Genomic DNA, 15,935 nt, shown 5'->3' with positions numbered 1-15,935 from the left:
CAAGGAGAAAGCTGACGTGGAAGAAGGAAGATTGTCCCGCTGTTGCTCTGCTGGACTGACCTGCTGTTGCTTTGCTGCCAAGGAGAGGGGAAGGACTTTGCTGTGAGCTGTGTCCCCTGTCTTGTAAGGAATCTCCAAGGGCCCGAGAAGAGCTGGCTCCCTGTTTCCGAAGTCCCAGGAACAAAAGGACTTCACCCCCAGTCTCCCTGAACTCTGCTGAGAGAGTTCTGTCCTTCGTAGAGCGCTTGATCCAGTTGTGGGGCCTCTAGAAGTTGAACCTGAGCTGGGAAGCTTGAGACTAAGCTGAGAAACTTGTGAAGCTTGAGAAGTGTCGCATCGCTCGCTTGCGGAGCGCATCCCCGACAGTGCGAGAAGTTTCCCGCCGCTACGAAGGTCGAGATCGGCGCAGCACCTGACATCGCTGCTGAGGCCGTTGCACCCTTCGTTTGCGGGACGCACCAGACCGGTGCGGGAGAATCGAACATCGCTGCGAGTGCCGTCGCAGAGCCTGTCGTCTGGGTGAGATCGCCGCACCGCTTGCTTGCGGACCGCATCACGTCGCTGCGAACATCGTCGCAGAGAACATCACATCGAGGAGCTGCGAGAGAGAGGGTCACCGCTGGTCTGCGCATCGTCGCCCCGGAGATCGTCGCAGCCCCTACGAGATCATCGCATCGTGCCTTTACGAGAACAGACTTCCCACGGAACCTACGCACCGGAACCTACGCAAGCTGCCTTCCTCCCCTTACAGACCGGATTCGTCGCCGCACGCCCGCTGCTGCAGCGGGGCTGTCGCATCGCCTCCCCAGGGTCTCAGGAGTAACGCACCGCTTGTTTCCACCGCACCAGCTTCCTGCTTGTGGAACTTTGTTGCATCTAAAAGGTACTGTGAGTAAACGTGACGCAACTGTGAACTTTTCACGCATCTGTGGATCATTTGATCCCAACTTAAAGAACTTTGATTACAACCTGAAGAACTCATTTGAAACCGTAACCTTGAACTGTGTATGTTGGATTTTTGCCGTTTTGGTCTTGTGTAGTTTAGAATAAATATCTTTATTTTCCTAAACTGTTGTGGAATCAGTTTGTGGTGTTTTCACTGTGTTACTGTGAGTGTTGGTACAAATACTTAACGCATTGCCTCTGGTTAGCCTAGACTGCTCAGGCCAAGCTACCTTGAGGGCGAGCAGGGGTTATCTGAGAGGGTTATCTCCTTGTCCTGACTAGAAGCAAGGGTCCCTATTTGGACATTGGTACCTACCTCTGCCAACTAGAGACCCCCAGTTCTAACATTGGTGGTCAGGCGGTGGGATTTGAACTTGTATTTGTACTTGACCCACAGTAATTGGTGTACATCACTAGTGAGTGCAGACCATTACGCCACCGCATACTACTGGTTCTTTTGAGTTTTTGAATTCTGTTGTTGAGTAACTCTTCAAAAAGCATCATGTCTCAGAATGGGAAGGCGCCCAGTGAGGAGGCAGAGATAGATTTGGAATTCTCGATTGGAGATCTGTACTCCTACCCGGTAAAGCATCTTAGGTACTTCTGCCAGCAGTTTGAGTGCCCCATAAAGAGCGCCTACAGGAAAGAGGAGCTGCAGAAAATCTTGAAAGCCCATTGGGAGGCGCAAGAGGGAGATGACGATGTGGATGTAGAGAATGCTTTTCAAGGCACAGATCTGCCAGTGGGCAGAGTAGGCTCAGGAGCTGGCAGCAACCACTCCAGTAGGGACCTCACCCCAGAAGAGTTACAGGAAAATCAAAGAATAAGAGAATATGACTTGGAGGTCATGAAAATGAAAATGAGGCAATTGGAAGTCGAGAAGGCGGCGGAAGAGAGCAAGGATGCCCGCGCCTTGGAAGAGAAGAAATTGCTTCTGGCTCATGAATTGAGAATAAAAGAGCTGGATCTGAAAAACAAGGAGGTGGATGCCAGTTCTAATGGTGGCAGCGCACAGCCAGTGCATGGGGGTAAAGTATATATTCCCAAAGACCTGGTACAGAATTACCATAGGAGCGAGGATATTTATGCCTGGTTCACTTCGTATGAAATTGCGTTGAAGATGAATGATGTGCCTGACAAGTATTGGGGGGCGGGCCTGTGGAAACATTTTGAGGCGTCTGGGAGGAGTGCTCTAGAGCCTTTAGAGTTGACAGGTGCCATGACCTACCCCAATATGAAGGAGGCCTTATGTCTCAGGTATGGCCTTACTCCAGAGCAGTACAGACTGCAGTTTAGAAACTCCAAGAAGAAAGAGTCTGAGACTTGGATGGAGTGTGTGAATGGGTACTCGCGTGCACTGGAAGGTTGGATGAAGGGCAGTAAAGTAACTGATTTGAAGGGGTTGTTGCATTTAATCAGTTGGGAGCACTTGAGTAGTCTTTGTGTTCCAGAGCTGCGCCAGCATCTTTTAGACAGTAAGCTGACCGACCCCATCGAGCTTGCTAAGGAGGCGGACCGCTGGACCAGTACCAGGGTCCACGAAGGAATTGTGGGTACCACAGCCAAAGGTGGGCAGGGTCCCCAGCAGAAGAGTGGGGGGGACAAGGGTAACCAAAAGGAGTTCTCACAAGGGCCCCAAAATAGTTCCCAGGAAAAGGATTCCCCACCCCCCAAGCCTAAACAGCCATGGCCCTCTAAGGGTAGGCGGGACAAGAGAAATAACCAGGGTCCTCCTACCTGCTATCACTGCAACGAGGTGGGCCATATTGCTCCGAAATGTCCCAAAAAGAAGCCCGCACCCACTGGTGCTCCCGCCCCAGCGTTAGCTAGTGTAGCTTTGGGTGGGGATTTGGTTTCTAGTGATTGGGGAGAGCTAGCAGTCATGACCCTTGTCTCGCTAGGAGACCGAGAGATGGTCCCGGAAACCTTACTGCCCTCTAACACTAAGAAATATGGGCAGAAGGTGACCATCAATGGGAGGGAGGTTGAAGCTCTGAGAGACACCGGAGCCAGTGTGACATCCGTGAGGTGTCAGTGGGTGTCGGACGAGCAGATCATCCCTGGCGTACTCCGCCCTGTAGTGGCCGCTGACAGTTCAGTGCGCCTCTGCAAGTTAGCGAAGGTTTCCTTTGAATGGGGAGGAGTCTCTGGTCTTTTGGAGGTAGTTGTCAGTGATGCCTTGCCTGTGGATTGTCTGTTAGGTAACGACCTGGAGAGTTCTCCATGGAAGGACATAGAACACCGAACTCACTTGGAGATGTTGGGTCTGCCTGCGTGGATCTGCGTGACCACGCGTGCTATGGCAGCCAGTAAGGGTGAATCAGCAGAACTGGAGCCTGAAACAGTGGCCCAGAGACCTGCCAAGAGAGGAAGAGGCAGAGGGTGCGGGAAACCAGCCCCAGCCGTTCCCACGGTCCAGGAGGAAGCAGAACCTGAGGGGGATGCCCTGGAACCTACAGGGGAACAGGTGGCCGAACTGGGAGATCTACCTGAGCTGACCCATTGGCAGCAAGAAGGTGGTCCCTCCAGGGAGGAGTTCTGCCAGGCGCAGAAGGAATGCCCTTCCCTCATTGGTCTGCGGCAACAGGCTGTAGATCAGGCAGCAGGCGGAGCAGTCAAAGATCACTATGTCTACTGGGAAGGTGACCTACTCTATAGCGAGCCTAAGTTTGCTGAGCCCGGTGCAGCCCGTGTGCTGGTGGTACCCGAGCGCTTCAGAAACTTCCTAATGGGTCTGGCTCATGACGTGCCTCTCGCAGGACATCTGGGGCAAGACAAGACCCTACACCGGCTTGTCACCCACTTCCACTGGCCCCAGATGAGGAAGCACGTCGGTTCCTTTTGCAGATCTTGCCAAACCTGTCAAGCTAGTGGCAAGACTGGAATGAAGTTGAAGGCCCCCCTTCAACCCTTCCCAGTGGTGAGCACCCCTTTCGAGCGGGTGGGCATAGATATCGTAGGGCCCCTGGACCCCAAGACAGCCTTAGGCAACAGGTTCATCCTGGTCTTGGTGGACCATGCCACCCGGTACCCGGAAGCAGTCCCTCTCAGGACAATCACAGCACCCGTGGTGGGCCGTGCATTGATGGGGATCTTTTCCCGTGTGGGGTTCCCCAGAGAGGTGGTCTCCGACCGAGGTACCAACTTCATCTCTAGGTACATGAAGTCTCTGTGGGAGGAGTGCGGGGTAACTTATAAGTTCACCACTCCTTACCACCCTCAAGGAAATGGGTTGGTTGAAAGGTTCAACCGGACCCTGAAAGGTATGATTATGGGCCTCGCGGAGCCCATGAGACGGAAGTGGGACGTCTTGTTACCATGCCTGTTGTTTGCCTACAGGGAGGTGCCTCAGAAGTCCTTAGGGTTCAGTCCCTTCGAACTCCTGTATGGCCACCCTGTCAGAGGACCTCTCTCGCTGGTGAAGGAGGGTTGGGAAAAGTCCCGTGGAAAAACCCCCCAGGATGTGTTCAGCTATGTGCTGGCCATCCGCAACCAGACACAACGCTTCAGGAAGCTCGCTCAGGCGAACCTAGAAGCAAGCCAGGAAGAAATGAAAAGATGGTACGACCAGAATACCACTCTGGTCGAATTTCAACCTGGGCAGAAAGTGTGGGTGATGGCGCCAGTGGAGCCTTGCGCGCTCCAAGACAAGTGGTCTGGGCCATACGAGGTGGTGGAAAGAAAGAGTGAGGTAACCTACCTGGTTAACCTGGAGACTCCCAGGCAGCCCCTGAGAGTTTTACACGTGAACCGCCTCAAGCCCCACTTTGAGAGGTCTGAAGTAACCATGCTCATGGCTACAGATGCAGGAATGGAAGAGGATAGCGATCCTCTCCCTGACCTCCTGGCAGTTAAGGAGCACGACGGGTCAGTGGATGGTGTGGTCCTCTCGCCCACCCTGACCCCAGAACAGCAGAATGACTGTCGCCAAGTGTTGGGTCAGTTCTCCTCTCTGTTCTCCCTGACCCCAGGAGTCACCAATTGGTGCGTCCATGATGTGGACACTGGAGACAGTCTGCCGGTAAAACAGAAATTTTACAGGGTAGCTGACAAGGTCAGGGCCAGCATCAAGGAAGAGGTTTCCAAGATGTTGGCGCTAGGGGTGATTGAGCCCTCCAGCAGCCCCTGGGCTAGCCCAGTGGTCTTGGTCCCCAAGAAAGCTGCTACCCCCGGTGGCCCGCCAGAACTCCGGTTTTGCGTGGACTACCGTGGGCTCAATGCGGTCACGAAGACTGACGCACACCCTATCCCCAGAGCTGATGAGCTTGTGGATCGGTTAGGAGCTGCCAAGTACCTCAGTACGTTCGATTTGACTTCGGGGTATTGGCAGATTGCCTTAACTGACGGGGCCAAAGAGAGGTCGGCATTTTCAACGCCAGAGGGGCACTTCCAGTTCCGTGTCATGCCCTTTGGGTTGAAGAATGCCCCTGCCACGTTCCAGAGACTGGTTAACCAGGTACTGTCCGGGCTGGAGGAATTCAGCGCCGCATACCTGGATGACATTGCTGTGTTCAGCTCCACGTGGGAAGAACACTTGCAACACCTCTGCGAAGTGTTGAAGGCTCTGCAGAAGGCAGGCCTCACTATCAAGGCCAGCAAGTGCCAGATAGGGCAGGGATCGGTGGTGTATTTGGGACACCAGGTGGGGAGCGGCCAGGTGGCGCCCCTACAGGCTAAGATCGATACCATTCTGGCTTGGGAGCCCCCCAAGACCCAGACAGAGGTGAGAGCCTTTTTAGGACTCACCGGGTATTACAGACGGTTTGTCAAGGGATATGGCACCATTGTCGCCCCCTTGACAGAACTCACTTCTAAGAAGTTGCCCAAAAGAGTTGACTGGACTGACGCCTGCCAAACTGCTTTTGAGGCCCTGAAGACTGCGATGTGCACAGCACCGGTGCTCAAGGCACCTGACTTTTCCAGTGAGTTCATAGTTCAGACGGACGCTTCAGAGCATGGTGTGGGAGCAGTACTCTCACAAGCCACTGAGGAGAATGGAGACCAGCCAGTAGCTTTCATTAGTCGGAGGCTACTCCCCAGGGAACAGAAGTGGAGTGCGATTGAAAGGGAGGCTTTTGCTGTGGTCTGGGCTCTGAAAAAGTTGAGGCCCTACCTGTTTGGGACTCACTTTCGTGTTCAGACCGACCACAGGCCCCTCAGGTGGTTAATGCACATGAGGGGTGAAAATCCAAAACTGTTGAGGTGGTCCATCTCCCTACAGGGAATGGACTTTACGGTGGAACACCGCCCTGGTACAGAACACGCCAACGCTGATGGTCTGTCCAGGTTTTTCCGCCTTAGTGAAGAGAACTCCCAAGAGGGTGGGTAGTTCTCCCCACTTTCAGCTGGAGGGGACACGTGTTAGACCTGACATCTTTTGGCGTGAATACCCCTATCTTTTTGCCTCTGCCTCCTGTATTTTTGATGCTGTGCTGGATTCGTTTTGCTGGTTTAGATGCTTTGGACACTCTGCCGCTGCTGATCAGTGCCAGAGTGTAAGTGCTCCCTATGTAAATTGTTATCATGATTGGATATCCATGTTTGGCATATTTGTATCACCACGAAGTCCCTTGTAAAGTGCACAGGGTGTGCCAGGGCCGGTGATGACGAATGCTACTAGTGGGCCTGCAGCACTGATTGTGCCACCCACCGGAGTAGCTCTAAAATGGTGTCTCGGGCCTGCCACTGCAGCGCCTACGGGCAGTTTAGAACTGCCATGTCCTCCTGGTCCGCGTCCCCGCTGACCAGGCCTAACCCTTCCCTTGTCGTGCACATCAGTCACCCCTATGGAAGGCCCAAGGTACCCCCCTGGGCAGGGTGCCGTGTATGTAAAAGGTAGAGCATGTACTGGTGCAGGTGCCATGCTCTGGTAGTGAATTACCGCCACTTTCGTTATTCACTATTGTAAGGCTATCTCGCTCCATAGGTTAACATGGGGGATGCCGGCTACAGTGGTTAACGGCATTTCTTCCCATAGGAGCAAGATAGGACATAAGTATTTAGTATCCCTGAACTCAGAATTTAATAACGCATCTTTTAGGAAAGGTGGTTTTTAGATCCTGTGTTTGAGGACAGCACTTTTAGAAAGTTGCTGTTCTCTTGTCTGACCCTTCTGTGTGCCTGAGACTGTTTGTGTATTGGCTGTCTGGGTTGCGAGTGACAGGAGCCGGGGAAAGCCCCGAGGCTGGATGAGTCAGCACCAGGTTGAATGGAACGATTGCGACCCGAGTGGTGGGAGGAGTTGGCACCTGGGCTGAATAGGGCTGTGCCTGCCTGCCACAATTCTGGCTCCACCTCCTGCGGGGCGGCGGAGGACTCTGCCCCTCACTCTGAAAGGAAAGACGCAGCCAACACATTAAGGTGCTCAGGATCCACCCAGAACTGGTTCAGACCGGGCTCAGGGCCCACATGCACAGAGAGAACAAAGACTTTAGGGGTATAAGTACAGGACCCCTGACAACAGAAAATTAGATCATCCTGGAAAGCAAGAAGGAACCTCTGCCAAGGAGAAAGCTGACGTGGAAGAAGGAAGATTGTCCCGCTGTTGCTCTGCTGGACTGACCTGCTGTTGCTTTGCTGCCAAGGAGAGGGGAAGGACTTTGCTGTGAGCTGTGTCCCCTGTCTTGTAAGGAATCTCCAAGGGCCCGAGAAGAGCTGGCTCCCTGTTTCCGAAGTCCCAGGAACAAAAGGACTTCACCCCCAGTCTCCCTGAACTCTGCTGAGAGAGTTCTGTCCTTCGTAGAGCGCTTGATCCAGTTGTGGGGCCTCTAGAAGTTGAACCTGAGCTGGGAAGCTTGAGACTAAGCTGAGAAACTTGTGAAGCTTGAGAAGTGTCGCATCGCTCGCTTGCGGAGCGCATCCCCGACAGTGCGAGAAGTTTCCCGCCGCTACGAAGGTCGAGATCGGCGCAGCACCTGACATCGCTGCCGAGGCCGTTGCACCCTTCGTTTGCGGGACGCACCAGACCGGTGCGGGAGAATCGAACATCGCTGCGAGTGCCGTCGCAGAGCCTGTCGTCTGGGTGAGATCGCTGCACCGCTTGCTTGCGGACCGCATCACGTCGCTGCGAACATCGTCGCAGAGAACATCACATCGAGGAGCTGCGAGAGAGAGGGTCACCGCTGGTCTGCGCATCGTCGCCCCGGAGATCGTCGCAGCCCCTACGAGATCATCGCATCGTGCCTTTACGAGAACAGACTTCCCACAGAACCTACGCACCGGAACCTACGCAAGCTGCCTTCCTCCCCTTACAGACCGGATTCGTCGCCGCACGCCCGCTGCTGCAGCGGGGCTGTCGCATCGCCTCCCCAGGGTCTCAGGAGTAACGCACCGCTTGTTTCAATCGCACCAGCTTCCTGCTTGTGGAACTTTGTTGCATCTAAAAGGTACTGTGAGTAAACGTGACGCAACTGTGAACTTTTCACGCATCTGTGGATCATTTGATCCCAACTTAAAGAACTTTGATTACAACCTGAAGAACTCATTTGAAACCGTAACCTTGAACTGTGTATGTTGGATTTTTGCCGTTTTGGTCTTGTGTAGTTTAGAATAAATATCTTTATTTTCCTAAACTGTTGTGGAATCAGTTTGTGGTGTTTTCACTGTGTTACTGTGAGTGTTGGTACAAATACTTAACGCATTGCCTCTGGTTAGCCTAGACTGCTCAGGCCAAGCTACCTTGAGGGCGAGCAGGGGTTATCTGAGAGGGTTATCTCCTTGTCCTGACTAGAAGCAAGGGTCCCTATTTGGACATTGGTACCTACCTCTGCCAACTAGAGACCCCCAGTTCTAACAGTTAGTATATGTTTGAATAAGTAAGGTGTTGTGTGTATAACTGAGGAAATGGAAGTGTGATTGATTCTTTGCATGACTGACTAGGTGTGTGAGTAACTCCATGGATGAGTGGCAGTGTGTGAGTGTCTGTATAGGTGTAGGAGTGCATATGATAGTGTTGTATTGATGAGTGACTGTATGTATGAGTGATTCTATGGGTGAATGAGTGAATGTGTGTGCAGACCTAGGAATCAGTGAGTGCGTATGTAGTAACTGGTATTGGTGTTTCAATGGTTTCAAGAATGGTAGTCTGTATTTAACAGTGGGTGTATCAAAGGTTATATTAGAGTGTGAGGAGTTTCATCGTGTTATCACATGAATGATATCATCAGTGATGTGATCAGTGATGTCAAATGAGATGTCATCAGTGATGTCATCAGTGATGTCATTTGAGATGTCATCAGTGATGTCATCAGTGATGTCACTGACCATGTCATGAATGATGTAATATGTGACATCATCAGCAGTGGATTGCGGGTGTGCGAAATATAGTTAGTATAACTAACTATATAGGAGCAATTTCAATATTTTTTTAAATGCTAATTCCTAACTATATAGGGCCTGAAACCTATGGTTTTTTAAGTGAATTTGCAAGGTTTTTAAAATGCTAATTCCTAACTATATAAGGCCTGAAACCTATGGTTTTTTAAGTGAATTTGCAAGGTTTTTAAAATTATAATTCCTAACTATATATGGCCTGAAACCTATGGTTTTTTAAGTGAATTTGCAAGGTTTTTTAAATGCTAATTCCTAACTGTATAAGGCTTGAAACCTATGGTTTTTTCAGTGAATTTGCAAGGTTTTTTTAAATGCTAATTCCTAACTATATCAGGCGTGAAACCTATATTTTTTTTAAATAAATTTCAAAGGTTTTGTAAATGCTAATTCTATTAGCGGATAACGTTTATATATGTTATTATCCCTCTAGGACCACCTGAGCAGCCATCTTGTTTCTCAGGAGAAGTGAGGCACAAGAGAGCACAAAGAGTGGTAAACGTGAAAAGGGGGCAGGGTTGAGACCCCCTGACCACCTAGTCCTTCTCAGGGGGTCCTAGAAGGACCACCAAGTGCAAAAATATATATATTTTTTTAAATCGCGGGGTACGCGCACGGTACGCATACCGTACGCGTACGGTGCGCGTACCCTGCAATTTTTTTTTTTGCCCTTGGGGCTCCTTTTGGGACCCCCTGAGACGGGCTAGACGGTTGGGGGGTCTCTACCCTGCCCCCTTTTCATGTTTTCCACTCTTGTTTTGGGCTCTCTTGTGCCTCAGTTCTCCTGAAAAACAAGATGGTGGCCAACACTTCCTGGTTTGGACAGTTTGGAATGTTGACAGTCGACTGCCATCCAATCAGAAACTCGCTTGCGCACGAAAGGGTACGCGCACGTACGCGTACGGTACGCGTACCGTACGTGTACGGTGCACGTACGGTGAGCGCATATAGATATATAATTTGCTCAAATTCGATTTTCTCAACAACTACTGTAGGGATTTTCACCAAATATAGAAAAGGCACTACTGTATACCTGTCCCTACCATTTTGCCAAGTTTGGTGTAATTCTGTTCAGCCGTTCGGGCTGTAGCCGTGTCTGAAGGTCCTATAGAAAATGCCATTTGAAAAATTTCAAATTCAATTTTCTCAAGAACTACTGGAGGGATTTTCACCAAACGTAGCAAAGGCACATCTGCATACTACGGCCCTACCATTTTGCCAAGTTTGCTGTAATTCCAATCAGCCGTTCGGGCTGTAGCCGTGTCTAAAGGTCCCTATGGAAATTAACAAGGGGAAAACACGTTTTGGGACCCCCCTTTCGACCCCCGCTTGACGAATCCCCCCCGAAACTTTCAGGGAAGGAGCAGAGCAGAGCTGGACAAAATTCTGGAAAATTAAACACAGATTCCTCAATCGGCGCTAAAGTTATTCCCAATAGAATGTTGAGCGCATATAGATATATAATGTTCTCAAATTTCTCAAATTCAATATCTCAACAACTACTGGAGGGATTTTCACCAAATATAGAAAAGGCACTACTGCATACCAGTAGGAAAATTACAGGCAGGTCCCTCAATCGGCGCCAAAGTTATTCCCAATAGAATGTTCGGAATTTCCTATGGTAACTAGGTCCTAACTATATATACCTACTGGCTATCGCCAGTAGGTAATATATATATATATATATAAATATATATAAATATATATATATATATATTACCTACTGGCGGTCGCCAGTAGGTATATATAGTTAGGATTTTTTCCCTATGGGATTTCTGAAAATTCTATGTCTAATAACTTTGGCGTTTGTGGACGGAATCGGCTGAAATTTTCAGGAAAATGGCACATTTTGTTTCTGAGCAGCTCCTGGAAATTTGGGGGGGTTTCGTCAAGGGGGGGCTGAGAAAAAAGGGGGGTCCCAAAACGCGTTTTTAACATTGAGTTTTCCATAGGGCGGTTGGACTCACTTTTAGCTCGAACGGCTGAATGGATTTGCACGAAACTTGGCAAAATTGTAGGGACTGTTAGCCCGATGTGCCTTTGCTAGGTCTCAATATATGTGCTTCAGTGGATTTTGAGAAATTAACGTTTAAATCAAGATATATATCTGTAACAGCGCTCCGGGCAGCGATCCGGTTCGCTTACTTTTCGCTTATCGGAACTTTGCGAAGCGAAGCTGATTGGCTCTCCGGTGTCTGTCAACATTCTAAACAGTCCGGTGCGGCTGCCATCTTGTCTCTCGGTAGGATCGAGAGACAAGAGGAGGCTAAAACAAAGGAGGAAATGAAGGAAAGGGGGCAAGGTAGACCCCTTCTGACCCCCTAGGATTGATGAGGGGATATTATAGAGCCACGCTGGGCCCAAAAAAAAAAAAAAAATCCGTTTTTTTCGCCGTAGAGACGCATCTTGGTACGCGAACCGGGCAGCTAACCGGGAAGCTAACCGGCAGTGTAACGGGAGTCTGACGAGTAGCTGATTGGCTGTCAACATTGTAAACAGTTCGGAGCGGCCGCCATCTTGTCTCTCGGTAGGATCGAGAGACAAGAGGAGGCCAAAACAAAGGGGGAAATGAAGGAAAGGGGCAAGGTAGACCCCTTCTGACCCCCTAGGATTGATGAGGGGATATTATAGAGCCACGCTGGGCTCAAAAAAAAAATTCCGATTTTTTCGCCGTAGAGACGCAGCTTGGTACGCGAACCGGGCAGCTAACCGGCAGTGTAACGGGAGTCTGAGGAGAAGCTGATTGGCTGTTATCATTGTAAACAGTCTGGAGCGGCCGCCATCTTGTCTCTCTGTGGGATCGAGAGACAAGAGGTGGAAAAAAAAAAGGTGTAAATGAATGAAAGGGGTAAGGCAGACCCCTCCTGAACCCCTAGGATTGATGAGGGGGCTATTAAAGTTCCCTGGGGGGTGAAAAAAAAAATGCGATTTTTCGCGGTAAAGGTGCTTCCTGGTACGTTAACCGGGCAGCTAACAGGCAGCGTAACGGGAGTCCGACATATTGTGTTTTTTGAACGTTTGTGATATGTGCACGTGTGGATTTAGTCTAATTAAGGTTAAAAAAATATATATATATATCTTTAAGAGTGTTTTGGCGCTTACGTTTTGGGTTTGGTTTGCGCTGCAGAGACGATACGTCACGGTTATGCGATGCATCATGAGGCGTCTCACGGGCTACGTGATACGTCACTTAATAAAGAATATATTTTACAGCTATAGATATTAGCTTTTAAAAAACCAATGAAATTCACAGAAAAAACCATAGGTTATAGACCATATATAGTTAGGAATTTGCATTTACAAAACCTTGAAAATTCACTGAAAAAACCATAGGTTATAGACCATATATAGTTAGGGATTAGCATTTAAAAAACCTTATTTTATTTGCACAAAACCATTGAAATTCCATATATAGTTAGTTGCACTAACTATATATCGCGGACCCGCAATCCACTGCTAATGATGTCACATATTACATCATTCATGACATGGTCAGTGACATCACTGATGACATCACTGATGACATCTCAAATGACATCACTGATGACATCACTGATGACATCACTGACATCTCATTTGACATTACTGATTACATCACTGATGATATCATTTATGTGATAATACATCTTCAGACTCTAATATAACCTTAGATACACTCAGTGTAAACAGGCACTCACAGACTGTCACACATCCATGGAGTTACTCACACACCTAGTCAGTCATGCAAAGAATCAATCACACCTCCATTTCCTCAACTATACAGTTATACACACCTTACTTATTCAAACATATACTAACACATATTTACTCTCTTATACAATCCTTGATACAAGTTCACAATGATTCATTCAGCCACTCTCACATTCACTGCCTCTTATGTTCAGTTATTTATATATGTCAACTCTCACATGGAGTGTGTTTTACATATGTACTTACTTTGACATGTAGAACTGAGATATCCATTCACTCACCAATATACTCATGCACACAGTCAACTGTCCATACAGCTGTTTCTACATGCACTTTTGAAGCCATACACCTAGGGAATCAACTGCTCACACATCTCTGCACAGAGTTATACACCTCCCAGCCACCCACACACATACTCAGTCTCCCATACAAATACTTGGGCAACCATTCAATAACCCATATAGTTACTGATATAGCTACTGATTTAAACATGCAGCAGTTTACAGAAGAACATAAATAATGATTGCCAAATTAAGACACTTTAATCACTAACCCATGCACTCAGTGAGACACATTTAATCATTCTCTCATACAGTCAGTCATGCACCTACTAAATCCTTCATCCAGACACTTATACATCCACTCATTCTTCAATATGTAAGACATATTTTAACTTTACAGAAACATACAGTCACTGGGTGTTGTCATCAGTGATGTCATCAGTGATGTCATTTGAGATGTCATCAGTGATGTCATCAGTGATGTCACTGACCATGTCATGAATGATGTAATATGTGACATCATTAGCAGTGGATTGCGGGTCCGCGATATATAGTTAGTGCAACTAACTATATATGGAATTTCAATGGTTTTGTGCAAATAAAATAAGGTTTTTTAAATGCTAATCCCTAACTATATATGGTCTATAACCTATGGTTTTTTCAATGAATTTTCAAGGTTTTGTAAATGCAAATTCCTAACTATATATGGTCTATAACCTATGGTTTTTTCTGTGAATATATTACCTACTGGCGGTCGCCAGTAGGTATATATAGTTAGGATTTTTTCTCTATGGGATTTTTGAAAATTCTATGTCTAATAACTTTGGCGTTTGTGGACGGAATTGGCTGAAATTTTCAGTAAAAGGGAACATTTTGTTTCTGAGCAGCCCCTGACAATTTGGTGGGGTTTCATCAAGGGGGGGCCGAGAAAAAAGGGGGGTCCCAAAACGCGTTTTTCCCATGTTAATTTCCATAGGGCGGTTGGCCTCACTTTTAGCTCGAACGGCTGAATGGATTTGCACGAAACTTGGCAAAATTGTAGGGACTGTTAGCCCGATGTGCCTTTGCTAGGTCTCAATATATGTGCTCCAGTGGATTTTGAGTAATTTAGGTTCAAAAAAAGATATATATCTGGGCGGAGCCTAACCACACATCTGATCTGATTGGCTGTCAGCACTTCATCCAAGAAGTGTTGGCAGCCATCTTGGGACCAATATACATGATAGCACCTCATTAAAAAGCATTGTAGTTAATAGAGGGTTTTAGGACTTTAGTTACATTATAAATCATTTGTTGATGGTACCATACTCGTTTTAGGAATTGTGGTGGGTTCTAAGGTGATTTTACCATGTGAAAAAACCTTCTGCTGTGATATCATGAATATTGTTTGAAAGAAAACTAATATCTCATGATTTTCCCACAGTGGTTTGGAAGGGGATCTATAAGCTAAACTGAAAGCATATTTCCTGTAAATTCACATTATCTTTCTCAGTCATGTGAAAATGAAGTCTGACATTCTCAGTAAAACATGTACATCCAACAAGGACAGAGACTGTCAGTTGATTCCTTTGTGTTCTACTGCAGCCTCCTAGAGTGTTCTAAAGAACAACTAGAGCGCTAACAGTCCTACTTATTACAAAGGTATGGCACACCTGAAGCCATCTTGATTGGAATAAAGTGGTAACTCTTAAAACATTTAATTTAAAAAGAAACAACATGAGGGGGTATATTTTGCCATAGAAAGTATGATTAGTGCTGCAGAATGAAAAATTAGGGCACATTTTGAGTGACTTCTCAAATCCTTTTCTATTTCATTAAAACATTCTGACATGCAGTCTCCCAAAATGGCCACCAGAGACAAAAGAGCCCAAATGTACCCGAAATATCACCCAGATGTAGCCCAAGTATAGCCCAATGACAGAATGTCCCAGAGTGTTCTAAAGAACAACTAGAGCGCTAACAGTCCTACTTATTACAAAGGTATAGCACACCTGGAGCCATCGTGATGGGAATAAAGTGGTAACTCTTAAAACATTTAATTTAAAAAGGAACAAAATGAGGGGGTATATTATGCAATAGAAGGTATTATTAGTGCTGCATAAAGAAAAATTAGGGCACATTTTGAGTGACTTTTCAAATCCTCTTCTATTTCATTAAAAAATTCTGACATGCAGTCTCCCAAAATGGCCACCAGAGACAAAAGAGCCCAAATGTAGCCCAAATATCACCCAGATGTAGCCCAAGTATAGCCCAATGACAGAATGTCCCAGAGTGTTCTAAAGAACAACTAGAGCGCTAACAGTCCTACTTATTACAAAGGTATGGCACACCTGAAGCCATCTTGATTGGAATAAAGTGGTAACTCTTAAAACATTTAATTTAAAAAGGAACAAAATGAGGGGGTATATTTTGCCATATGAATTATGATTAGTGCTGCAGAAAGAAACATTAGGGCACATTTTGAGTGACTTCTCAAACCCTCTTCAATTTCATTAAAAAATTCGGACATACAATCTCCCAAGATGGCCACCAGAGACAAAAGAGCCTAAATGTAGCCCAAATATCACCCAGATGTACCCCAAGTATAGCCCAATGACAGAATGTCCCAGAGTGTTCTAAAGAACAACTAGAGCGCTAACAGTCTTACTTATGACAAATGTATGGCACACCAGAAGCCATCTTGATTGGAAT

General features: G+C 47.5%; 1 protein-coding gene across 1 annotated transcript in view; it reads right to left on the bottom strand.

Moving 5' to 3' along the window:
* Positions 1-15,935, bottom strand: part of LOC147683574 (sialidase-4-like) — a 533,549-nt gene that overhangs the window by 33,011 nt on the left and 484,603 nt on the right. The window lies entirely within an intron of this gene.

Source organism: Lissotriton vulgaris, chromosome 11 (assembly GCF_964263255.1).
Source record: "Lissotriton vulgaris chromosome 11, aLisVul1.2, whole genome shotgun sequence".
NCBI lineage: Eukaryota > Metazoa > Chordata > Amphibia > Caudata > Salamandridae > Lissotriton > Lissotriton vulgaris.
Note: the sequence above shows the minus strand (reverse complement) of the source record. Positions and strands in the feature narration are given on the sequence as shown.